General features: G+C 41.8%; 2 long non-coding RNA genes across 5 annotated transcripts in view; one reads left to right on the top strand and one right to left on the bottom strand.

Moving 5' to 3' along the window:
• LOC105491786 (uncharacterized) overlaps positions 1-15,777 on the bottom strand; it is a 30,351-nt gene extending 14,574 nt beyond the window's left edge. For 2 of the 4 annotated variants that reach the window (XR_011612489.1, XR_011612490.1), the window contains exons 1-3: positions 15,565-15,777; positions 12,847-13,433; positions 5,356-5,650 (exon numbers count right to left, since the gene is read on the bottom strand). This is a non-coding gene — a long non-coding RNA (uncharacterized lncRNA). Of the gene's footprint in view, positions 1-824; positions 1,978-5,355; positions 5,651-12,846; positions 13,434-15,564 lie in introns of those variants that run through there. The other 2 variants (XR_011612488.1, XR_011612487.1) reach the window with 2 other exon arrangements.
• A 185-nt stretch (positions 15,778-15,962) lies between these two features.
• LOC105491782 (uncharacterized) lies at positions 15,963-27,448 on the top strand. Its single transcript, XR_011612486.1, has 3 exons — positions 15,963-16,224; positions 21,681-21,849; positions 26,823-27,448. It is a non-coding gene; the product is annotated as an uncharacterized lncRNA (long non-coding RNA).
• The last annotated feature ends 225 nt before the right edge of the window (positions 27,449-27,673 follow it).

Below are 27,673 nucleotides of genomic sequence, written 5' to 3'. Positions count from 1 at the left end.
CCTGAGGTCAGGAGATCCAGACCAGACTGGCCAACATGGTGAAACCCCATCTCTACTAAAAATACAAAAATTAGCCAGTCGTGATATCAGGCACCTGTAATCCCAGCTACTCGGGAGGCTAAAGCAGAAGAATGGCTAGAACACGAGAGGTGGAGTTTGCAGTGAGCAGAGATGGTGCCTGGGAGACAGAGAGAGATTCTGTCAAAAAAAAAAAAAAAAAAAAAAAAAGAAAAGAAAAGAAAAAAGAAAAAGGAAAAGAAAAAGCAAAAATAGAGTGTGGTAGATGGCTTCTGAAGTCACACCTAGAAATGTAAATGTGCAGAAGGAAGGAGGGAAAGAAGGAAGGAAGGAAGGAAGGAAGGAAGGAAGGAAGGAAGGAAGGAAGGAAGGAAGGAAGGAAGGAAGGAAAGTCCTAAAATGAAGGAGGTGGGCTTCTAGGAGAAAGATGAGAGCTTGCCAAGACATACAACACACTGAGTAGGAACATGGTCTTTGACATCTGATAGTCCTGCTTTTAATTCCTAATTTTTTGGGCCAGGCACGGTAACTCAAGCCTGTGATTCCAGCACTTTGGGAGGCTAAGATAGGAGGACTCCTTGAGCCTCGGAGTTCAAGAGCAGTCTAAGCAATACAGTGAGATTCCATCACTACCAAAAAAAATTAATTTTAAAAATCCAAATTTGTGATCTTAATCAAGTCACTGAAGAGCTCTGGGCCTCAGTTTTCTCATTTGCAAAATGGGAACAAAATAATTAACTTTAAAGCTTATTGTATGAGTTAAATACAAAGAAAACACTTAACATAGTACCTGGGACACAGTAAATACTCAGTAAGAGGTCGCTATTAATCATACTTTATTATTCTGCCTGGCTCTCAATATTCTTGAGGATTTTTAAATATTTATAAGAAATATAAATTCCCTGCCTTATAGATTTTTAAAAGTTCCTTCAATGGATGAAGAGTTCTGGACTAAGGAGAGAATAAGTAAAATGTAGTCTGACTTTTTGGAGAGAAAAAGTAGCCAAGACTTCATATTTCTCTGCATGTTTGTCCCGAAACCACAAATAGAGCATAAAAATAGAGGACTGTGCTTGCTCTGAGATTTGGGATGCACATGCTAGTCAGAAAGAGTAAACAAATAGGCCGGGCACGGTGGCTCACGCCTGCAATCCCAGCACTTCGGGAGGCCAAGGCGGGTGGATCACCTGAGGTCAGGAGCTCAAGACCAGCCTGGCCAACATTGTGAAACCCCGACTCTACTAAAAATACAAAAATTGGCCAGGCATGGTGGCAGTCACTTATAATCCCAGCTACTTGGGAGGCTGAGGCAGGAGAATCACTCAAACCTGGTGGGCGGAGGTTGCAGTGAGCCCAAATTGAGCCTCTTCACTCTAGTAGCCTGGGCAAAAGAGTGAAACTCTGTCTCAAAAAAAAAAGAATAGACAAATATATCCAATGTGTTTGCAGTATCTTTTCTCTCAAGATATAATAAATGTGAGCTGGGCGCAGTGGTTCACGCCTGTAATCCCAGCTCTTTGGGAGGCTGGGGCAGGTGGATCACATGAGGTCAGGAGTTCAAGACCAGCCTGGCCAGCATGGTGAAACCCTGTCTCTACTAAAAATACAAAAATTAGCTCGGCATGGTGGCAGGCGCCTGTAATCCCAGCTACTCGGGAGTCCGAGGCAGGAGAATCGCTTGAACCCGAGAGGTGGAGGTTGTAGTGAGCTGAGATTGTGCCATTACAATCCAGCCTGGGCAACAGAGCAAGACTTTGTCTCAAAAAAAATAAAAAAAAAAGATGTAATAAATGTGGTAGCCATTCTTACTCAAGCCTGTTGTGAGATCATGGTGCATCCCATGGTTGCTTATCTTTTTCAAGGGCTTCACCTGTCCTGAAGAACAAACTGTTTGAGGTACTTCGCTTTCAATTAAGAAGAGGATCCACAGCTTGGGGGCAGCTTTCTCCAGTTGGAGTTCTGGAAATGACCAAGTCAAGAATGTTTCCATGATTTCCTAAGAGATGATTACCTCATATGCCTACAATGCAAAGTTGCACGTGTTTTTTCAAAAACACATTCCAGACATATGTCAGCTTGTGCCCATCTTGATCTGTCTGGCCAGAAATGAGGCAAGAAAGAGGTGCCATGATGGAAAATTTATCCAGTGAAGACTTTCAACTCTGTGTTGTAGGGACCTTGTATACCATGTTAGAGAGTTTAAACTTACCACTTTAACCAATGGTCCTTAAAGCGATGGAGAGGTACCAAAGGGTTTAATGGGAGTTGGGTTTGGGAAGACATGATCAGATTTATACTTCAGAAAGGTCACTCTGGCTGAAGTGAGAAGAATGGATTGCAGCACAGAAAACCTTAGAGGCAGGAGGAGAGGCAGAAGGCTACTGCAGAAGACCGAGTGAGAGGTGAAGGTAGCCTAGACCAGGCGGTGGTGATAGAGATGGAGAAAGGGGGACAAATTCTTGGAGATGTTTGGAAAGTCTCATCACACAGGATTTAAGTTGTTTATTAGATGTGGAGAATGGGGAAGAGGAAGGAGTAAGAGAATGCTGCTCAGATTTTTGGCTGGGGCATCTGAGTAAATGGCAGTGAATTCACTGAAATTAGAACTCTGGTGGAGGCACAGGTTGGTAGGAGCCAGGAAGTTCAGTTTAGGACATGCTCACTTAGAGCAACCCATGGAACCTCCAAGTGGAGATGCAGGTTGTCAGCTCTCTGATTCTCAGTCTAGGGCTCTCTTTGCTGCTCCATAGCTGCTTTATGCCCCAAGCACATCTCAGACTTGGGGATGGAGGGGAGGAGGTGCTCTCAGGGATCTTTAGTCATAGCTGGCATATATTGGCCCAGATGGTTTGGCTGGGGAATCCCTTTTGGTGTTAGGGGAGATAATGTGTTGGGGTGGGGAGTGCAGCGAGGAAACCTTGATATGACAATATTCTCATTTCCAAAAGCATTGATCCACTATAACAATATTGTAATTGATTCAGGCAAGGGCCATTGATGGATGCTAAAACAAGTTTGTTTGTAAACAAGCTATTTACCCAGTCTAAAATTATCCTCCTGAAGATGATTACCACAAAGGAAAAATGTTTTAGAGTGAAGAAATCTGGGTAACACCACCAGTACCTCCCTATAGATTATTTATTACAAAGAGGGAGAGATTCTCCAGAAGTGGAACACTCACACAGATACTACTTTGACCACATGATCAACATTTACCTTCACCACCAATGGGGCAAACTGACATCAGGTGCCCCCTAATATGACGCACTGAGAAGGACACAGTGTGTGCATAATTTGAATCTCACACCAGACAAATTCCAGAGACATGTTGGAGAACAATAGGCCTGCACTCTTCAAAAATGCCAATGTCTTAAAAGACAAAAATTGGGAGCCTTTTCATTCTCAAATAAAAGAGACTAAAGAAGCATGACAACTGGTTGGGTGCGGTGGCTCACGCCTGTAATCCCAGCACTTTGGGAGACCGATGTGGGCGGATCACGAGGTCAGAAGATCGAGACCATCCTGGCTAACATGGTGAAACCCCGTCTCTACTAAAAATACAAAAATTTAGCCGAGCATGGTGGCAGGCGCCTGTAGTCCCAGCTACTTGGGAGGCTGAGGCAGGAGAATGGGGTGAACCCAGGAGGCGGAGGTTGCAGCGAGCTGAGATTGTGCCACTGCACTCCAGACTGGGTGACAGAGCGAGACTCCATCTCAAAGAAAAAAAAAAAAAGAAGCATGACAACTAAGTAGAAATACAAAGTCCTGGGTTGGGAAAACATGTTATAAACCCCAATATCAGAAAGACTGGCAAAACTTGGATATGATCGTATTCAGTAAGAGATTCATATCTGTGTTAAATTTCCTAAATTTGATCATTGCACTCTGTCTTTGTTCTTAGGAAACACTTGCTGATATGTTCAGGTGGGAAGGGTCATGATATCTGCAACTTATCTCAAATAGTTCCTAACAACAACAATAATAATAAATGTACATATAGAGAAAGCAAATATAGCAAAATGTCAATAACTAGTGAATGTAGGTGAGAGGATACAAGTGTTTGATGTATTCTTTTCACAGCTTTTCTGGGAGTTATATATATTTTTTTTTCCAAAAGGAGAAGAAGCACAAGCAGAGGGAGTTCTAAACATTGAAGACTCTAACCAGTGTTTTTGTTTTTTTTTTTAAGGTCAAATATTTTAATATTATTTTTTCTAGCCACTAAATTCCATCTTAATGAAATGTCAAAATAGGAAACAGGTGAAGGAGTAATTTCCTGCACTGCCAGGCTTATAAGAATGTACAGTATTTGCTTCAATTTCAAACCTGCACTGTTTAAAAAGGAATTTGTTTTCTTTTAAATCCAGGTACCAAAGTTGAAAGCCCCGAATGTCCAGAGAGCAGCTGGAACAAGAATTGCTGCCTGCAGGCGCTTCTGTCCACCAGCCATGCATCAGTGAGTGGCCCTGGACCCAGCCACTGTGTGTGCACCTGCGGTTCCTGCCATGGGGAGCAGGAGCCATTTGGCTGCTCCTCTTCACAGGGCACAACCTGCGATCTTTCACTGCCCAGGTGAGCAGAGCGCAGGAAGTCGGGGAATCAGAGCACTGAATGAATCTTGGAAAGCACCCAGTCCAACTCTCCCCACCTTCCCATCTGTGGCATTAATCACCTCTATAACGTTGTAACCAACTGGTCAACCAACCTCTGTTTGAACATAGCCAGTGGCTAAAACGTCTAAGCAGCTCACCCATTTTTAAATAGCTTAAATTGTTTGGATATCCTTTCTCTTAAAAATAAGTATCAGTACAAAATGCCTACTTCCATTTTGTAGGTATGTGGTAAACTTTTTTAAATAAAAAAAGTCAGATTAACTAAAACTGTGGAACACCTTGAATATTTACAGTCAATAACTAAAGTTATATATTTCAGATCCTTCAGCAGGGCATCTCTATAAAATAACATTTGGAAATCACAGAAATTTACTCTTAAAGGGCCTTTCTTGTTCATTGCATTCTGAGATATACCCATTTTATGGCCATATATTTGAAAGCAAACAAAAATAGAGGAAAATTCTATGGACACGTAGTAGGCATATGTGTATGTATGGATAGCACGTTTGCATGTGCATAGATAGGGACATGGGAGGATAGATATCAAGGGTATTCCTAGGGATTGGGAGTGAGTAAAGGAAAAGAGGCTTTTACTCTCCACCTTAGACATTTTGTTATTGTTTGATTTTTTTTTTAAAAGAAAGAAACAGTATGTTGCTATTTTTATCACTTAAAACCATTTTCTCAAAAATTTACAAAACAACACAAAAGAGAAATCACTTACATTGAGCTGAAATCTGATTGCCCAGAGTTTCCATTTTCTACTGCACTCTGGACAACTTAAGATAAGCCCACTCCTTCTTGCACATAGCAGCGAGTCAGCTGTCTGATGCCAGTCCTTGAGGCCTCCATATTTCTCTTCTGCAAGATAAATGTTCCCATTTCCTTCAGCCGTCTCTCAGTTGGCAGGAATTCAAGTCTTCTTGACTTCTTGTCACTGCCCTCCTCCCACTGAAGTAGAGCATATCAAGTGGGCGCAGAGAAAAATCCATTCAGAAGTTCAGGTGGCAGTTGGTCATCTGTTGAAAATTAGCAAGTCCATGGTTCTTTGTGTTCTTGCACCAACTTGGCCTAACTTTTTGGGGTCTCAGGTGCTGTATTAAAGGTGCTCTATTTCATGCATCAGTGATGGATGAAAGCTGGTCTGCAGGGCACGCATGCAGTTATAATCAGAACACCATGACGAGCTTTCCCAACACTTATAAAACCTGGCTGATTTATCAATGTCAACTCAGGACAAGAACGGTAAGGAAAATGTGTAAAGGGAATAGTAGGAAAATATGTTCCCCGGTAATCAGAAGAATTAACAATGGGATAGCCAGGATAAGGATGTTATGGCAGCACATGACCAAGATAAAAACACATAGCAAAGCAGTCAAGAGGATCAGCTCTTCCACATACTTGCTGTGTGACTTGGGAAGGTTTCTTAACCACTCTGTGCCACAGTTTCGTTATCTGTAAAATGGGGATAATAGTGGTCCCTACTTCATACAGCTAACACAAGGTTTAAATGATCTATTCCTTTAAAAGTGTCTCTGGCACGTAAGATATGCTACTTAAATGTCAAACAAAAAACAAATGAGGTGACTGATTTCATGGTTTCTGACTGGAATGGTCAGAGGAAATAATGTAAACAAGAGGTGTGCGAATGGACCTCCTTGGCAAATTTGAGGATTAAACTGTGCTCTGTTTAGGAAACATAATAAAGAATAGAGTTCTATCGGCTGAAGCATTCCACCTGTTGCAAACACAGAGGAAATTGTCCTTTCATAGATTAGTGCTTTGGACACCTGCCTGCCTGCCATTTCTTCCTTGTCAATAAAGGCTAAAATAGACAACCCCATTAGTACCAGGAACATATAAATATGTTAAATGGTTGGTACAATGAATCCTATTCAAAAGAAGAATGACTGAAAGGGAAACAACTACCACTCCTAGTTATTGCCATTCCTTCATGTACATGGGGCCCCATGGAGTTTATTTAGGGCACACAATTGAAGTACATTTCTCTATAATTTTCTCCTGCAATGGATCAGCAACGTTTGTGAATGAGGCAAACTGGACGTTTGGCAGAACCAGAGTTCATACTATGCTGAACATATCAGTAAAATACAAATTATCCTTGAACTGGGTCTTTTCTAATTCCAAGTTCTTCTCCCACTGTCTTTAGCTTTTCCTGTGTTCTAATTCAAATCCCTGAGAGTGTAATGACCCTCACCCAGACTATGGGTTGCTAAGAATGTTCAGTGTAGGATGTTGATCTTGAGGCATTGAAAAGGGCACTGGTTCTGCTCATTACTGGTGGGGGACTCCTCTGGAAAAACATCTTGCACTACTGAGCACATTTCTTCATCAATCTTTATAAAATCTACAATTTCTCCTATACAGTCATTCTGAGTATCAAATGGTATTGGTAAAAACACTTTTCGGACACCAAACCTGGAATTGCAAGCTCGAATGCCTGTGGCAGCCAGAGAGGTAACATAAATATGTGATTAGCGGAAAGTGTAACACTGTGGAGAGTGGTGATGACTGTTGACAAAGTGGGAAGTGTATGTCCAGCCTAAAGACATTCAAATTCAAGGGTTAAAAAAAGTGATACTGGTGAAACAATATTGCCTAATGTCAGATTAGTTCATGGACGGGATTTGACCTACAAAACACCTGCTTGCAACTCTCAGAAATAAAGAGCAATATGGTATGGTAGAGGGGAAGAAAATAGATTTTGGCGTTAAACTGGCCTATGTTTAAACTGGTAGTATGACCTCAAGTAAGTTAATGAAGGTCTTTAAGACTCAATTTTATGTATCTATAAAATCCTGTCTCCGGGAATGTTATGAAGATTTTAGAACAATGTAAACTTATTACCAATAATTATTAATTAAAGAAATTCAAGTCTTTCTATGTAAATATCCTGCCCACTTTATCCTAGAGTGCTCACAGCAACATTTTTCACCCAGTTTATTCTTGTTCAAAGTGTTGAGGTGTCCAAGGACAAGCTGAAGTTAGAAAGATAAAAGCATGAAGATATGGTGGGTGAACCTGGAGGAAGACTGCCAAGACTGCGCTGGCTTTGTCTTCATGTTATCCCACACTCTGAGATCTGACCTTTGGCCTCCCAGTCCAGCAATCACTTCATTACAACACTCAGAAATGAGGAGACACATAGTAATGAACTCCAGTGGAGTTCACATGCAACTGGGACATGAAACCTAATGTCTATGTGTTTTTTTCTTTAGTGTGGGTATTGATCTCCAGGTGGAACTATTTATATCCTTAAACCAAGGCAACTCACTCTCAATATTAGAGTGTCCAAGAAACTGCAGCCATCTCACTTGGCCTCCCTTGTGCTACATCTGGTTGATTATAATACTTGCTTTAAATTTAAAAAATATATATATGTGATACCTTTGTGAAGGAAAAAAATACAAACAAGAAAAAAAAAGAACTGCTTTATTTCTGAATTTAGAACCAGACATTAATTCTTGTTTCAGACTGTCATGACCACAAGGAAATGAGAAATATTTCCTCATGATTTCTTTCAGATGCTTCAAAATATTTAGAAGTTTTAGGACTTTCTTTGGCCAAAGTCTGGCTGAGGTCATATATTTTCTCTGTTCCTGAGTCTGGGGTGGTAAGGGGGAAATAAAGAATAGCAGGAATCTATTCCAACTAGGGTTGGCAGATTTAGCAAATGAAATTTGAATTTCAGATAAAAACGAGTTAGTTTTTAGTATAAGTATGCCCCCATTCAAATTGGCAATATCTGCAATTTATGGGATATACTCATACTAACAAACTATTGTTGCTTATCTGAAATTCAAATTTCACTGAACATCCTGTATTTTTATTTGGCAACCCTAATCACAACCCACAAGGCAAAAGCCCTCATCGGTGGCTTCCAAAAGTGTATATGGAGAGAGAGCTCTCTCTTTCATTAGTGTTGGGGTGTCATGGAGGTTGAGGAGGTATATTTTCTTCAGAGACTGATTTCTCTGAGCCTCAAGCACTAACAGCTGTTAGATCTCTATGGTCTTCCAGCCAACTATCATGGCATCTGGTGATGGGGACCAATGAGGAGCGAGCTGAAGAAAACCCTTCCCTCTATGTGCTTTTAGAACAGAGATGAGTTGCTTTTAGAGATAAAATATAGCATATTAGGACAATCAAAGAGAAAGTGTCAAATAGGATATAGGAATAAATTATCTGAAAATCAGAATTATGTATGTAACCATTACTTATAAATGGAGATGATTTTGGAGACAATCCTCTCTCTTCCTATCATTTTACAAATGAGAAGACAGACTCAAAGCAGTTTCCTTTCTGGAATGTGATGGAAGGGGTGCGTGTCTGTGTGTGTGTACATGTGTTTACGTAAGTCTAGCAGTAGTAGTAGCAGTAGTAGCAGAAGGAGATGGTGAAGGAGAAAAAGGAGGAGGCAGAGGAGAAGGAGGAGGAGGGAAAAAGGGGATGGAGGAAGGAAACTGAGGCAAAAAGACCAGAAGTACAAATACCGTTCCACTACACCTGTCCTGCTACACGATCATGGGTTTCTACAACTGTTTTTCCTATAACTTTTTAAAATCGTACATAAATAATACACATTCATTAGAGAAATTCATTACATACAAACAAACAAACAAAACCTCTTCCATGAATCCAACGTACAGATATTACTATTGTTAACATTTTAGTGTATAGAGAAAGTACTTTGGTATGAAAGACCCAGCATTCATTCTGCCTTCTTCAGGGAGCCACACCCACATTTTGCTCTGGGGATAGCCACTCAATCAGTGGAATATCATTTCTAGTGGGACTACCAACCTAGCTGTCAGGTCCTCTGCTGGCAAAGCAGTAGGCAGGTGACCAAGCTGTGATTTCGGTCTGTAGCTAAGTGACCCTTGAAGACTGAAAATGCTGGAGTTTCTTCCTCCTGAGAGGGGAACACTAATGAGGTCACTCATTGTTACACATCTCCCAGACACCTGGAGCAGCTCTGGGTCCTAGGCCCCCTGAGAACTAATTCTTCACCATTTCCTTCAATTCTAATATGGTAAATTGATTGTATTCATGGCCTCAACTAGCGGCCTCCATATCATGCCCTGTGCAAGAGACAGAGGCCCATCAAGAATGAAGTCTAGTTCCCCACCCCTTGAATGTGGGATGCGTTGGGATTTGCTTTAGCCAGGAGAATGCAGGAACAGTGAAGGTGTGTCAGCTCGGAGCCTCAACTTCTAGAGGGCTTGTGTGCTTCCAGTCTCTCTTGGAGCCACCAGAACAAAACTGGTGTCAGCTGCTGGAGGATGACAAACCACTTGGAGGAGAGCACAGGGGTCTCGGCCAACTTTCAGAAGTAGAACCACCTTATGCACACACAGCTGACTTCAGATACATGAAGAAGACTACTTTTATATCACAAGCTAAACAAATGTTCTAAGCCTCTAAGTTTGAAGTGGTAGGTTATGCAGCAATACCTAACTCATACTTCTATGAACTTCCACATCTTTCCAATAAATTCCTTTTTGTGTGAATTTCTATAGCTACAAAGAACTCTATTAGACACTTTCCAACTAGTCTCTCATTCTTTTAACAGAATGTGATCATATCACACATCCTCTTTTGTAATCTACTTTATTTCACTTTGCAACTGATTTTGAGCATCTTTCCCAAACAATCAAATGTACACAGTTAAAAAAGGAAAATCTCCCAAATGCCACTTCTGAGCCTCTGCCCAAACCAAGTTTCATCATGACATTATGGCCACCAGCCAAAATGCCATTTGTAGGTAGGCCTAGCATGATCTGTTCTGTCCAGAAGGAAGTGCCTTTAGCTTGTTTCTCCATGAGATTATTGGACAGCACTGTGACTTTTCACAGCTTGATGACCAAGAAAAGGACACAGTCATGCCTCAGAGGTGCTTGAGAACACTAACCTTCCCAGGCACCGTCTACCTCTTTGGACAAAGAAAGCAATAGTTGCATTCAGAATGTTCTATCATTTACAAACATATAAAACATATGGACAGCGAAGACAGAAAAAGAGATAGACATTCGCATAATGATTTTCTCTTCTGACCCAAAACTGAGTGATTGGAACTCTCCAGTCCTTTTATTCCTGGTCATCCTATTTCCATTATCCTTTTTTTTTTTCCACCAAAAGGAAGATTTAATTTGAGATATCATTTGTTTGGCAGAGTAGGGCAAGGGGAGAGTGCAAGGCCTGCCCCGTAACTCTAGTCTCTAGTCTTCATGCTAATGAAAATACATTACTATTTTCCAAGGAAATTAGTGTTTGTAAAATGGATCCCCTGCAACTGTGCACACGTTTCTATTGGAAGGAATTTTCTGAATGCATTATCAGCTTTGGTCCCTTCCAACAGGCACACAACTGGAGGTCTATTCTTATCTTGCTTGCTTTTCCTTTGGATTTGATTTTTTGTTGATAACAATAATTCCTATGGCATTCATCTCATTTAATCCTCATCAAAACTCCATTAGGTAGATATTTTTATTATTCTCCTTAGAGAAGGCAAGTAAATGGTGTGAAGTCTTGTAGCTAATAAATGACAGAACTGGGATGCCACCCTTGTTTGTCAAACTCCCAAATCAGGATGTTTTACCTTGATGTCTTCATGTCCCAATTCCTACTGAATTTTAAATACAATAAAGACATAAAAAATTAAATCACCAAAGTATAGGTTACTTTTTTTTTAAAGTAGGCAATGATAAGTGGCCTTAATGAGTTTCCTTCCAATCCTAAAAGAGTATAATGTTGAAATCCCTGTCTCTTTCCCCCCTAGGCAGCGTCTTCAGACTTCCAAATAAGCCTGAAGAGGACAGAAGAGCGAGCAATGTCTCCCTGAATGGGACTACAGGGAACTCTGGTAACCACATCTCATTCAGCAACTTGAGATACATCAGCAATATTACTACAAGCAGTCGCTTAGGTACTTGACTGTGAGCAGGAATACAAGACAAGTAGAACACACTGCCTCTCATTTTTTAAAGATGATTTCACCTTAAGAGGTAAATACTTACAGAAAACAAAAAAGCACCTACAAGTTAAACTAAAAGGATTATGACACAGGTCAGCACTGTCCAACAGAACTTTCTGTCATTATGCAAATGTATTATATCTGCGCTGTCCAATATGTGACATATCCAATATATTACCCACCTATGGCCATGGAGCACATGGAATGTAGCTAGTATGGTGGAGGAACTCATTTTTAAATTTTAATTATCTTTGTTAGCTTAGTTAACTTTAATTAACTGAAATTTAAATTAAAATAGCCAAATGCGGACAGTGGCTACCATATTGGACGTCACAGCTATAGATGGCCATAGAAGTATGGTGAAGTGGTCAGGGAAGTCCTCATCAAGAAAGTACAGTCCAAGGAGCTTTTGAAGTGGGTTACAGAGGGAAGAAAATGCAACTGGATTGAGAAAGAAGGGAGGAAATGAACGAAACACAAGATTTGTTCTAGTAAAAGGCCTGGGGTTACAGATTCAAATTCCTACAGAAAGAATCATAAGGTGGGCCAGTAGGCCCGGCGTGGTGGCTCACGCCTGTAAACCCAACACTTTGGGAGGCCAAGGCGGTCAGATCACTTGAGATCAGGAGTTCAAGACCAGCCTGGCCAACATGATGAAGCCCCATCTCTGCTAAAAATACAAATATTAGCTGAGTGTGATGGTGCCTATAATCCCAGCTACTCAGGAGACTGAGGTGGGAGGATCACTTGAACCTAGGAGCCAGAGGTTGCAGTGAGCCAAGATTGTGGCTTTGCACTCCAGCCTGGGTAACAGAGAGGATTGGTGGTGGGTTATGGGGACTATGGAGATTAGAGACCCTACCCCATCTAGTCAGCTCCAGCCAGTTATCGCCATACAGAAATGTAGGCTCAATGTTGACTATCTTCTTATTTTTTGGAGGAAGTTAGAAACTCCAATTTTATGTTAAGTCACCTAATTTTAAGTCTTGGCCACAGTGTGTGCTAAACATTCTTAGCAGATGCTATTGGTGCTCCACTCATATCCACTCAGCACTCCCCTCTGCAGGTGAGGCTGCCTACTGTGATTGCCTTCAACTCTGCCTGAAGACACTGTGCACACATTTGACCCGCATGCAAGCATCTGGGACTGCCAAAACGCTAATGCCCTTGCAAGCAGCTCGCAAAAAATGAAAGGAAAGTACATAAATATGCTAATCTTACCTCTCAGTTAGGATAGCTCTGAGATATGTTCTGTATTGCCTCCCAGAGTTTCCTTGTGTGACTGAGCTCCAGCTGCCACAGTACAATCTGGTAGATAATGTGCCATTCATTGGAATCCATCCCTTTTCCTTCTCACTTTCCCACTTGCCTGTGTACTGATGTTTCCTGGGATCACCTCCCAATAAACTACTTGGACATCAATCCATATCTCAGAACCTGATCCTGGGAGGAACCCAAACAAAGACACTGTTGTAGCAAACAAACTCAAATCCCAGTGGCGAACACAACGACGTTTCAAACTCACTCATATCACAATCCAAAGAGGGTCACTGTGGAGACTGTTCCATCATCCAGGGAGCCCGGCTCCTTTCATCATGTGGCTCTGCATCTTCTATGACACCTTCCTTCTCTGCATTCAGTTGCAGATGGGGACAGAGAGAGAACGTGGAGGGCTGGGAGGAGGATTTTTACTGTCAAGGCCTGGAAATAGTGGCCAGCACTTCCGTTCATATCCATTGACAGAACTCGTCATATGGTCCCTCCTACTTGCTGGGGACGCTGGGAAACGTAGTGCAGCTGTGCATCAACTGTTGAAGGAAATAAGTTTGCTGAACACATAGCAGTTTCTGCTGCTGCAACTCATTTACTAATTTATTTATTGAGACAGATCTCACTGTGTCACCCAGGCTGGAGTACAGTGGCATGATCTCAGCTCACTGCAACCTCTGCCTCCAGGGTTCAAATGAGTCTCCTGTCTCAGCCTCCTGAGTAGCTGGGATGACAGGCATGTGCCACCACACCCAGCTAATTTTTGTATGTTTTTAGTAGAGATGGGCGTTTCATCATGTTGGCCAGGCTGGTCTTGAACTCCCGGCCTCAAGTGATCTGCCCACCTTGGCCTACCAAAGTGCTGGGATTACAGGCGCGAGCCACTGCGCCCAGTCTGCAACTTATTTAGATGTTGTAAAAATGCTGTCCAGGCCAAAGAAGCTATGCTTGTGGACCAGAGTCAGCTTGTGGAACACCAGTTTGGAACCTGTGGCCCAGATATTATTCCCTAGAGTTGAGGGTGAAAAATTTTGCTAGCAAGCCACCCAACAAGTTCTTAACTTGTACAGAAATGTTTGCCACATTTTATTCAACAGTGTGGTAAAATGACTATATGAAAATCGAATCAATTCTCTGCTGACTGAGTTTATAAGTTCAGAGAGAAAATGGTCATTTCATTTCTGATAGTTCTTATATAAGCAGTGGGTCCCTAATGAGATAGCCGTGACTTCCTTCATCCTCTGTCAAGTGATTATCTATCAGTAGGTCGTGTCAGTGTAGCCCCACTTCCACCTCATCTTCACCCTCTCCTCCTGATTCCCTACGCTCCAGCCCCACTGCTTGTTTCTCAAACTTGACAAACTTTTTACACCTCCAGAATTCTGCAAATGCTGTTCACTATTCCAGAAATGCGTTCCTGCTCTCCTGTCTTCTCTTTGCCTCATTCTTTACCCAACGGGGTCCCCGGTATCTGTCAAGTCTTGGCATAGATGTTCTTTCCTCATAGAAGCTTTGATTGGCCACCCAAAACAAAGAAAGGGGCTTTTCTCCACCCACCATTATTCCCGCTCCTTCTATCTATCACGATTCAGAACCATATCTGCATGTTTAACACACAGCTCCAGAGGCTGTTCACTGCAGCACTGTGCATGGAGTTCAGTACAGTATTCGGACATTGTCAGAGTTCAAAGATATCTGTTGAATAAATAAATGAATACCAAGAAAACTTCACTGCTTTAGAGAAGTTTGTGTGGGTACCTTTTATAATTAAAATAACATGTCCCCATCTGTCTTGAAAGTTTAGTTAAACTTGATTGGGACTTAATGAAGAGAAATATTTATATATTGAATGCTACCTGAGGCAAAGAAATAAAATAAAAATTCTCTCTTTATCTCAGAAATCCCTGAACTCAGTCTCTTCTAAAACTAACCTAGATACAACTCAGTGTGATCATTTATGTCAACAGGGGTGGAGAGATGAAAGCTCTTTGAAAAAGTGAAAGTGACATTACAATGCAAAATGTTAATTCCTAAAAGCATCATTGACCTAAATAATCTAACAAGTTGCCCAGGGGGGAAAAAAAATAGGAATCAGCTTTGATTTTTCCCCACCCCTTCCAATCTCTCTGCCATCATTCTGAGCTGTACTTACAAACAGCTCAGCTTCACCTCTTGCCTCTTCCACTTTTGCCTGAGATTGTGTCAATCCAAGCTGCTGAATGCAAAATGAAGCTGTCTATCTAAGAAGCACTGTTACTTATTTAGTTAGAAATGTAATTTTTTGTTTTGGGGTTTTGTTTGGGAGGGATTTGTTGCCAAGTGGTAGAATTTGAAAGTGTTTTCCCTATAGGAGGCAGATTCGGAAGTCTGGCCTGAGACTCTTTTGGAAGCTGAAACTAATTAAAATCTTTCTTTCGCCCCTGTAGCTAAGACGCAGCAGGGGAGATAGTCCAGCATTCATTTTATGAAGGTGTAACTATATCCACTAACCTCTTGTGTACCACATTCAGCGTCTGCCCCAAGGCTGCCACACCTGCTCAAACACCTGCCCAGTATGTGAGTATTTGGTAGAACAGTATTTAATGGTTTATCTAAGGGCACCCAGGGTCACCCACCTTTACCTGAGGACAATAGAGTCTTGTTCCACATATTTATTACCTATACACTCACCTCTGAGTGGAGTACTATCCTGGTTTCACCTTCTATGAGATCTGATAAACAACACAAAAGACAAATAGAAAAAGAGAAAGAGAAAGAGAGAAGCTAAAAAATAATTGTGTGTCATTTAAAAAAAAAAATCACAGGCTGGGCGTGGTAGCTCACGTCTGTAATCCCAGCACTTTGGGAGGCTGACACAGGTGGATCACAAGGTCAAGAGATCGAGACCAGCCTGGCAAACAGGGTGAAACCCTGTCTCTACTAAGCCTCTGTTTTGTCACAAAAGGGCAGTGGTAATAGGTCATGACTCACCTTACTTGTGAAGATGCAATGAGTTAACACACACACAATGCCTGGCACATCATCTAACACATCACCTAGCACACAAGACATGCTGAACCAAGGTTTGCCATCATTCTTCTCAAAGCCCACACACAGCTAGAGGGTTGAGAGCAAGGCTGCCAACCCTGGTTGTTTAATTCTGCTCATAAAGCTTCTGTATGTTCCATCTGCAAAAACTAAATTCAGAGAAAAATAACTGGAAATAGAAAAGGGTGGTCAAGGAGAACACCAGAGCCAGAAGGAGGCGAAGACCAGTTCCTTGTGTATCTGGAACTTGCCCTATAGGGGTTCTTTGCCTCCTATACCAGGCCCTGGAGGAAAATCTGTTTGGTGAGCTAAGAAGTATTTGTTTTTCTAATCAGGAGAAGTCTCTATAAGGCTCCTAGAATTCTCATCCTTGATGTTGAAAGAAATTATAATGTGCATATTCTATTGTTACAGGCCAACTCCTCGTTTTCCTTCCCCCACCTTACTCCTCATTCTCCCCATCCTCCGCTTCTTGACATTGGCCTGGTTCTTCAAGGGCCACCTGAAATCCCACCACCTCCCCAGGGTTCTGGTCTCCCCTTTCTCTGAAGGCTGAAACATTTATTTTTAGTTTAAACATTTAATTGGTTTTCCTGTTTCATAGGGACTAATACCCCCCGAATAGATGATGTACTTCCTTTGTGTACTCCACAGGGATTGATACTAAGTTTCAAACCTAGAAAGTTCTAAATAGATATGCACTTTGTATAAATTATTGTTGAGAAGTGGACTGATTCTAGCATTTGTGAAACTCCCGCCTGGTAATACGTCTGTATTACAACTGAATACAGTTGTAATACAACTGGAAACTTGGCACAGAGTTTTAAGCCTTGGTCCCCACCCTCAAGGTACTTTCATCTGTAAAGAGAACAAAGCCCGGCCAGGCATGGTGGCTCACGCCTGTAATCCCAGCATTTTGGGAGGCTGAGGCAGGCGGATCATCTGAGGTCAGGAGTTCAAAACCAGCCTGATCAACATGGTGAAACCCCATCTGTACTAAAAACACAAAATTAGCCAGGCGTGGTGGTGCATACCTGTAATCCCAGCTACTCGGGAGGGTGAGGCAAGAGAATTGCTTGAACCTGGGAGGCAGAGGTCGCAGTGAGCCGAGATCATGCCATTGCACTCCAGCCTGGGCGACAGAGTGAAACGCCGTCTCAACAACAACAACAACAAAAAGAGAGAGAAAGAGAGAGAACAAAGCCCATAGCCTTTTATACCTGGGAGGCACTGAGGCAGAAAAGTTAGCATTATGGGTTAATTTCTCTTGTTTTTTTCTGAACAGTAAAATGGATATAACAGTGGTACCTACTTCATGGGGTCTTTGTCAGGTTTAAGTCAGATAGTGCAGAGCCTAGCATATCCTAAGAGTTCAAATATAGCTAAGGTAGGTTCAGAAATTAGAAAAGCAATTGTTCAAATGCCAGGGGGAACAACAAACATCTTATAATTAAAAGGCTCAACTAGGTATATTTCGAGACAGCTGAGCTGCTGTCAAGTTATTTTGAAGGTATTTTATGCTAAGTACATAGTCCACAGTAGAGATAGACACTTCTGCTCATGCTAATTTCTATGCAATAGGGCAGGGGAGAGGAACTAAGAGTCGAAGCAATGGAAAGGAGTGTGCTTCAGGGCCTGGGAAGTCCCAGGTGGGAGGTGACTCTGAAAGTCAAGGCCATCATTGCTCTCTCCTACCTGAATCAAAGGAACGAGTAAATTGGAGACAAACTGGTAGAGTTCCAAGTCATGAGCCTGAAAGAGTTTCGTTGCTTTATATTCCATTATGAGGAGAGTGTAGGGTTGAGTATGCTGACCTGCAGTGAAGCTGTGTTGTTTTTTTTTTTCAACAAAGGCCCCATTTCAACACGGGCAAAATTTCCTTTTTTCTGAGGCTGCTTTAGGGAAAGCAAAAGGGAAAACAAGCAGGCAGATCAGACATTACTGAGCTGAAATCATCTGGGCTCAGAGGCATCTCATGAGATAGCAGACGGACTCTATGAGCCCTTGGGTCCAACTTTGGCACAGGGGGCTGGGGGGTCCCACTCTTTGGGAAATGACTTTGGTCCACACTAATGTGCTCTATTAAAGGAGCTCCAGGAATCCTTTGAATAGGATTCTAGCAGTTTCTAGCATTTGCTGGTCCTGTTGGAAGTATCCATAACACTAAAATGCAGCTTCCCCAGCCACTGCATTTAGGGTAAGGGTACCACACATAGCAACCAGAGGCATCTTGTTCAAAGCCTCCCGTTCCAAATTTAACTTGTGTTTTTGGTGAACTTGGTTGTGGGTGGAGTTGACACCTGCCAAGAAGGTCCCAGGTTGATCCTATTAATAGGCACCACTGTAGCTAAGGAAGTTACAGTGCTAAGTTGCACTTGGTTGAACTATAGCTTTGAATGTGATTATCCTCCTCGCCTGAATGAAAAGAAAAGAGAACCACCTGCAATTAGATTCATCAGAAGTGTGTGCTGAAATACATACAGGAAGCTTTGCAGGCTCAACAATGACAAACTGAAACTATTAGGAAGATGATAAGGTATACATCCTAATAATAGTAACTTAACAGAGAACATTTCCTGCCTCCTTACTCTGTGCCAGGTAGTATACTCAAGACCATACCTGCATTATGTCAGAGTTCTTGCATCACTCTGTGTGGTAGGTACTAAGATCTTCCTTTTATAGTTGAGGTACCTGAGGCACTGAGAGATCGGTGCCTGCCTAGGTCACACAACCAGAAAGTGCAGAGGCAGGACGTGAACGCAGATTGACCAGGTTCCAACGTCTCCACTCTTTCTACCAAGCTGCCACTGTTAGTCTCTAATGTAAGCTTCATTGAACCAACTCCCAAAGCACCTGCTGGGTGTGGGGCAATGTATAAAATCCCCCGGGGCACAGAAAAGAAGTATAAACTTGACTGTGCTTGCAAGATAGTTCCAAAAAACCAATGAACTATTTGTGTGGTTAGTAGTTGGATTAGAATAAGGGCCATCTCCCAAAGAAAACAGTAATCCTTCCCAGGGTGGAGACCACATCTGTGTTCCTATCCAGAGAGCTTTGCTCAAAGGCCTATACCTCCCAGGCTCTGGACAAACATCTCTTGATTCTGACGGGAGGGACATGGTGTCATAGAACAAATCAGGTCTTATGGCTGAAGGTCCTGAGTACTGGTCCCAGCACTACCCCAAACTTGTCCAGTGCCTTTGACAAGTTAACTTACCTCTCTGGGGATTAATTTCCATGTCTACAGAAAAGAAATAATAAAAATAAAAGTTAATGTATTCCCTAGCCTACTTCACAAAGTTTAGTGGAGATGAAATGCAGTAACTATACAAACATGTTATGGCCAGGTGCGGTGGCTCATGCCTGTAATCCCAGCACTTTGGGAGGCCACAGCAGGTGGATCACTTGAGATCATGAGTTTGAGACCAGCCTGGTCAACAGGGTGAAACCCTGTCTCTAATAAAAATACCAAAAAAAAAAAATTGTCAGGTGTGGGGTGCAAGCCTGTAATTCCACATACTCAGGAGGCTGAGGCAGGAGAATTGCTTGAACACGGGAGGCGGAGGTTGGAGTGAGCCAAGATTGCGCCACTGCACTGCAGCCTGGGTGACAGAGCAAGACTCCATCTTAAAACAAAACAAAACAAAAACCTAAAATGTGCTATGTAACACTATAAGGTATTTCTTTATGAGCTTTATTCCTTGGGAGTGCTGAGGAAAATCACAGGAGTGGATATCCCTGAGAGCTGAGTGCTTGGGCATGATTTCATGAATGAAGGGGACAACTGAAGCGATAGAGTCTTGTGGATTCTAGAAGCCTTAAATTGGCTAATTCCCATTTTATGTTTGAAAGCCTGGAGTGGGATGTGAAAGATGTGATACAAAGTTCTCTCCAGCTTTGAGTTCCAGGATCTCCCTGTTTGGTGAAAGGAGCCTTGACACTTTTTCTTCCTGTAAACTTTGCCATCTTCCTTCTCTGCTTGGCAATTCATGCCTAATGAGTGACATTTCCTAGGGGCAAGATAGCATAACTGTCAAGAATAGGGTCTGGATTGGAATTCCTATTATTGAGACAATTTTTTTGGTTTACATGTAACCGCCCAATGGTTTCACCTTGCTGCTGCCTAGACAAAGCCAATTTATCAAGACAGGGGAATTGCAGTACAGAAAGAGTAATTCACGCAGAGCTGGCTGTGCGGGAGAGAGGAGTTTTATTATTACTCAAATCAGTCTCTCTGGGCATTCTGGGATCAGAGTTTTTAAGGACAATTTGGTGGGTGGGGGGGAAGCCTGTGAGCCAGGAGTGCTGATTGGTCAGAGATGAAATCATAGGGAGTCAAAGCTGTCTTCTTGTGCTGAGGCAGTTCCTGGGTGGGGGCCATAAGATCATATGATCCAGTTTATCGATTGGGTGGTGCCAGCTGATCCATTAAGTGTAGGGTCTGCAAAATATCTCAAGCACTAATCATAGGAGCAGTTTAGGGAGGGTCAGAATTTTGTACTCCAGCTGCATGACTTCTGAATCATAATTTTTAATCTTGTGGCTAATTTCTTAGTCCTACAATGGCAGTCTAGTCCCCAGGCAAGAAGGAGGTTTGTTTTGGGAAAGAGCTGTTATCATCTTTGTTTTAAACTATAAACTAAGTTTCTCCCAAAGTTAGTTCGGCTTATGCCCAGGATGAACAAGGACAGCTGTGAGGTTAGAAGCAAGATGGAGTTGGTTAGGTCAAACCTCTTACACTATCTCAGTTACAATTTTGCAGTGGCTGTTCAATCATTCTAAATCTGAATTTCCTCAGCAGAAAATAAGGAGATGATAATAGTGCCAACCTTATAGGATTATTGTAAATTTTTTATATAAGACAATTCCTATAAGGAGCTTAGCCCAGTGGCTGGAAAATATATGTAGGCCATTGTTAATATGCATATGTAGTTATAATTACTGCTTATATAGTTATAATTTTCTATAAACTGTATAGTTTATACAGTTATAATTACTGTTTATATATAGTTATAATTTTCTTCTACCAGCCCTATCTTCAAATATACTTGTTGTCAGTTAAAGTTCAGTATCTTAGAAAGAGATTGTAAGGCCTTGGGAAAGGTTAGTGAAATCAACAAACTGGGAGTTGCTAAAAAGTTCATTATAAGGCAAGAAGCCAGAAATATCACCCTCCCTGGATTCAAGCTGTTCCCCAATAATCTAAAGAAACGTAAATAGGACAAAGAAATCTACTTCATAAGATTATGAATAAATGACATGCAAGGATTTTTTTTTATTCTATAGCCCCTGTCAGAGCATTGAGAAAGCAAACTTTTCGTTAGGCAGTCACTGTCATTTGCTCTTTATTGCCTTAAATTTCCAGGTTGTAGAACCCCAGAGTCAACCCCCAAGCATCCCCGGAAGAAAAGTACACTTTGAATAATTACAGTCCTTTAACTTTCCTGATTCAATCTTCAAAGGCCACGAATTGCTTCCAACAAAGAAGCTGAAGTGAAAGAAGGAACGTCAACAAAAATGTGTGTTTGTGTTATCTCTTTACTTTCAGGGTTTATAGGTTTGGGGGAAAGTTTTTCTTTTCGGTGGAATAGAAGAAGAGAAGAAGAGAGACTAAAAAGCATTTCTTAGATTTCCAGAAGCAGTAATGGAAAATCCCGACCCTAGGGTCTTGCTTTCTTCCTAGAAATAGAATGCTCCTGAAGTTCCCGGGAGGGCCCTCTGCAAACAGATGTCAATCATTCCATCGCTTGTTTTGCTAGGTGGAGTCGCTGGAGCTTAAAGAAGGGGAAGTAAACTCAAGCGCACATCCTGGTAACCTCTAGCCACGGGTCAAATTTCACTGACGTCACTTAAAAATGACCAAAGACCCGCCCCTGTGAAAACCCCGTGGGCAGCCATTTTGTCTCAAGGAAACTGCCCAGATCTGAGGTAAAGTAGTTCCGTACGTCTCTTGGTTGTATATGGCATTTCTCTGAAATAAGCAACTCTTTGAAAAATATAATAGCGCAGAACAAAGTGAAGTACTCCATGGTGAAGTTGAAGTACACAGTCACCAAAGAAACTTGCCCTCAGGCTGCAAAGTAAAAGCTGGAAATCCCAGAGCAGCAACTTGGAAATCCCACCTGCTACATATTTGCCTGAGTACTTTAAGGTTCTATGGAAAATTGTCTCTCTGTGTAGATTAACCTTAAACTTGTTCCATTTTGATATGGTATTTCTTGTTTCATTTCTCTTGCTTTTCTCCCCTATTTTATAATAAGTTTCATTTACTCTGTGATACTTTAAGAAGAGATAACCTTTCACCAAGGGATGTTGCTGTGATAACCTCCAAGTCACAAATACAGGTTCTAATCTTACCCCAGGGAAGTCCTGCCTCCCTTGCAGACTGGTTTATGTCTGAGTGGATTTGCCTATCAGCGTCTTTTCTGATGAGGCATGTAGCCCAGCATGGCAGCAAAGAATCCTGCAGCAGGCAGATAAAGCTTTCTAAAAATGTTTTAATTTTACTTTTAATGGACAAATAATAATTGTATATATTTACAGGGTACAATGTGATGTTTCAATACATGCATATATTGTGGAATGATCAAATCAGGCTAATTAACCATATCCATTACCTTATATACTCATTTCTTTGCAATGAGAACATTTAAAATCTAGTCTTTTAGCAATTTTGAAATATACAATCCATTATTGTTCTAGTGACTACACTGTGCAATAGATCACCAGAACTTATGCCTCAGATAAAGCTCTGAATCCTGTGAATCCTGTTACCACAGAATAGCAAGTGACCTCAAACCAGCTACTTAACCCCTCTAAACCTCAATTTCCTCATCTCTACTGTTGAGACTATAATAGCATCTACCTCACAGGGATGTTGGAAGGATTACATGCTCTCGTGAAGGCTTAGTAAATCCTAACTCCTACTACATTATTTTATTGAGGTCTCATTGAATTAGATACCCAAGAGAGAGAAAATGAAAGGGAAGTGCTTAACATTTGTGACAACCTTAACGTGATCTGCACATTTCCGAAAAATTATAACACTTGTATGATTTCATTTTCCCCAAGATAATACATTAGTATTTTGGAAAGTGTAAGATGAAAAATTGTTACCCTGAACTGCAATATCCTACTTTCTGGATTCAAATCCTTATCTATCCTGCACTTCTCACTATACCTTCTCTTAGACCTCATTACGGTTACCCCATGGCCTGTGCTTTGGTTCCCATACCCTCCCACCTTTCCAGAAACTTTCCATGTATCAGTTACCCCTTCTCTCCTCTCAGCTAGGTCCTTCGCATAAGTAATCAAGCCCTAGGTCACTCTAGGCCTTTCCATATTACGAAATAATATCCCTCCTATCTCTACTCTATTTGTCTCTTTTCCTTCAAAGCCGGTCTTTTAACAAATTACATACTTACTGCTGCCATTTTTTTCAAACCTGCGTCACTCTTGAGCACATTACAAACTGGTTTCTAGCCCAAATATTCCAAGTCACCCTCATGAAGATCTCTAGTGGTCTCCATGTTGCTAAATCCAAAAAACTTTTTCAGTCTTTGTCTCATTGACCCTCTTGCTGATGCTGGGCACAATCCCTCTTGCTTGGACTTTATTGCCTCTGACACTACATCTTGGTTTTCCTTCCAAGTCTCTGACTGCTCCTGTTTTGTCTCCATTTCTGCCTCTTTCTCCTCTGCCTTCCATTAAATACTGAAGTTCCCCAAGTCTCAGTCCTAGACCCTCTTCTCACTTTGTATACTGCACTCTCTCCTGACTATCATTATCAATCATGATTTCAGTTATGTGATACCAGCTTACATCTCCAGCCCAGACCAGATCTCTGTGTTCCACACCCAGATGTCCAATTATTTATTTACCACATCTCCATTTGGAAGGCATTCCTCTTCAGTTTGCCTAAGACCAAGTTCATGATCTTCCTCAGCAAACCTGCTCCTCTTCCTTTGTTCTCTGTCTCAATTAATGATACCATTATCCAGCCAGCATATATCATTCTTAATGCCCTCTTCTCCCTCACTTACCATACTTAATTCATCACTAGGGCCTAACTCTTTCATTTCCTAAATGTCTCTCAAAACAATCTTGACTCCAATATTTCCATAGTCATCACCATAGGATAATCACCGTAGCATCAATCTATGCTGCCATCATCTCTTTATTCCCTGGGTTTTCTCTCCATTCACTCTGCTTTCCCAGCCCCAATTCCTTTCTCCACATTGCAGCCAGTCCCACCATGTCCTTCCTTACGACTTGCCAATAACTTCCTATGGATCACAGGAAAATGATCAAAATCTTTAACACTGTGTTGCAAAGACAGCCTTTCCACAGTATCTGTTTTCTCCTTCTATCTCACAAAAATCTTTCGTTATTGGGACAGCAATATATCTCAGACACAAATTTAAAAAAAGATAATTCCTAACCTCCTTTACAGAGAGGAATAACCTATGCGATATAAGCAGAAGTTGTTAAATGGAGTACCCAGGAAAATCCTTTTACCCTTGCCCTTTGGGTTCTTCATGTTTGAAATATGGTTGTGATCACTGGCACTCCAGTCTCCACCTTGAGACCTTGAAGGTGGAGGCTAGAACCAGAAATGGTAAGGCAGAAAGATGAAAGAGGCGTGGGTTCCAGTGACTTGGGAGAACCATGCTACAAGACTTGACTTTCTACTTCTGGGCTTCTTCTGTGCAAGAGAACAAAATCTTTACATAATACATTCACTAGTTGGATTTCTGGCACTAGGAGTTGCAGTCAGTTTCTAATTGATACACACAAGATTTGCAAGGCCCTACATAGTCTTGTCTCTGCTCTACCTCCCAAGCTGCTTCTTGCCCCATTGTCACCTGTATGCTCTTCAGTACAGCCACATTGGCCTGATTTTAATTCAAATGCACCCTGTTGCATTTCTTTTTCTTCTCTTTTCTTTTCTTTTTTTCTTTTCTTTTCTTTCTTTGAGATGGAATCTTGCTCTGTGGCCCAGGTGGGAGTGCAGTGGCGTGATCTCAGCTCACAGCAATCTCCGCCTCCTGGGTTCAAGCGATTCTCCTGCCTCAGCCTCCCAAGTAGCTGGGATTACAGGCACCCATCACTACACCCAGCTAATTTTTGTATTTTTAGTCAAGACAGGGTTTCACTACGTTGACCAGGCTGTTCGCAAACTCTTGACCTCAAGTGATCCACAGGCTTGAGCCAGCACACCCGGCCCCATGCTGCATTTCTGCACAGGGCCTTTATACTCTCTTTCCTTAGTCTATAAATTTTCCTCTCCAACCCCTCATCCTCCAGCCTGACCTAACTTACCTCTACTCATCTTTCGGATTTCAGTTAGAGCAGGACTTTCTTAGGGAAGTCCTCCTGAGCCTCCCTCTTTTCCTTTTCACTCCCCTGTTTCCACCAATCTAGAATAGGTTCCTTTGTTCTGTGCTGTCATGGAACTATATTCTTTTGCTTCAGAATATTTTTCTTAGGTTTAGTACTTAGCTATTCATTGATGTCATTATTTGATAAATATCTGCCTCCTTTATTAGATTTAAGCTTTATGAAAGCAAGGGCCATGTCTGTTTTTGTTCAACATTTTATTCCCAGCACTTCACACAGTCCTTGGTATATAGTCTATGCCTACTAAATAGTAGTCAAATGGGCTGGGCACAGTGGCTCACACCTGTAATCCCAGCACCTTGGGAGGCCGAGGTAGGCAGATCACCTGAGGTCAGGAGTTTGAGACCAGCCTGGCCAACATGGTGAAACCCCTGTCTCTACTTAAAAAAAAAAAATTAGCCAGGCATGGTGGTGCATGTCTATAGTCCCAGCTACTCAGGAGGCTGAGGTGGGAGAATCACTTGAACCCAGGAGGTGCAGATTGCAGTGAGCAGAGATTGTGCCACTGCACTCCATTCTGAGTGACAAAGCAAGACTCTATCTCAAAAAAAAAAAAAGCGAAAAAGAAAAAATAGTTGAAAGAATGAATAGGGACCTCAAGTCCCTTTTTTCATAATCTATATCAGGCCCTTTCATTCTCTCTTGCCTCACCCACTCTCTTGTCAAAACTCCATAATGTTACACTAATGTTAGCATCATGTTTTATGGCTTAAAAACAACTTTATATAAATTATCCCATTTTCAATATCTACAACAACTATATAAGGTATGTAAATAATGACAAATCTTTTTCAAACAAGGATTTCAACATAAAATCAGTCCCTTCTCATCTGTTTAAGTAGTCACCAGAGTTTTTGACCTCATTCTGTCTCATTTAAATCTTGAGCCTCACTAGCAAATTACAATTTTGAGAATTCTCCAACTGATCTGTAGCCATTCAAAATATATATTCAAACAAACAACAAGGAAAGACCAGCTAGGAAAGAAACTCAACATCACCATTGCCTTGTCCCCCAGATATTGTATTCTGTATTCAATTTGATTCTCCTGACCTTAATCCCTTAGCAAAGTGGTTCTGAAACTTGAGCACGCATCAGAATCACCTGGAAGTCTTGTTAAATCAGGTTGCTGGTCTCTGATCCAGGAGGCATAGAGCTTCTGATTCAGGAGGTCTGGGATAAGGTCAAAGGATTTGCATGTCTAACAAGATCCCAGGTGATGCCAATGCTGTTGGTTCAGACACATTTTGAGAACCTCTGTTTTAGTGGCTCCTCAAGAACAGAGAATCTGTTTCTTTTTTTTTTTTTTTTTTTTTTTTTTTTGAGACGGAGTCTCACTCTGTCCCCCAAGCTGGAGTGCAGTGGTGATCTCGGCTCACTGCAAGCTCCGCCTCCCAGGTTCACGCCATGCTCCTGCCTCAGCCTCCCGAGTAGCTGGGACTACAGGCACCTGCCACCATGCCCGGCTAATTTTTTTAATTTTTTGTATATTTTTTTTATTAGAGACGGAGTTTCACTGTGTTAGCCAGGCTGATCTCAATCTCCTGACCTTGTGATCCGCCCACCTCGGCCTCCCAAAGTGCTGGGATTACAGACGTGAACCATCGTGCCCGGCCGAGAATCTGTTTCTTTAAGAACCTAGCAGTGGATAAATTTGCTGTTTGGCATTTTTAGCAGCAGCCTGCAGAGCATGTCAACAAGGATATAATTTCCAGCTTACCAAGGGCAACTCAGTAGAGTTGTGACTATCCTGAGAGCCACTGAGCCACTGCATATTACCCCATGGGTCATGAGGAAGAGAAATCATCTAACCTCAGTGGGTAAGCCCTGGTTGTTGGGTGGCCTGCTCGGACCTCTGAACCTGCCCATCTCTCAAGACTATGGATGATAGCAGCAGCTGTGTGTGCTGTTGGGTAGCCTGCATTTCAATTTGTGTTTCAGCAGCTCAAATAACCCAACCCAACAAGCACTAGGCCTCAAAACACAAAGAGTGTGAAGAAAGCAGGATGGCATCTCCAACTCCACTTTATCCCTACTGATGGCTTGGAAGGTGAGATGATTTCTTCTGTGATCCTAGCCATCCACCCTCCTGTGAAACCCTTGGTAATCATAAAATCTGCGTGTCTTCCAGCTGTGTCCCACCAAGATGATTGTGCTGTTTTATCTTTTCATCCTCGGTTTCTTCCTAAAATGGTTTGGGGAAATTGTTTTATTCCTAAAATATGATTTTGCCTGTTTTTATAATTGATTTTGAAGTCTGTTTCAGATGTAAGGTTCAGGGCCAAAATAAAGACTGGTAAGGTTTAACTATCATTTCATCCATTCAACAAATCTTTAGGATAGATAATAGAGAC

This window comes from Macaca nemestrina, chromosome 14 (assembly GCF_043159975.1).
Source record: "Macaca nemestrina isolate mMacNem1 chromosome 14, mMacNem.hap1, whole genome shotgun sequence".
Taxonomy (NCBI): domain Eukaryota; kingdom Metazoa; phylum Chordata; class Mammalia; order Primates; family Cercopithecidae; genus Macaca; species Macaca nemestrina.
The sequence above is the reverse complement of the archived record's forward strand: the minus strand, read 5'-3'. Positions and strand labels throughout refer to the sequence as shown.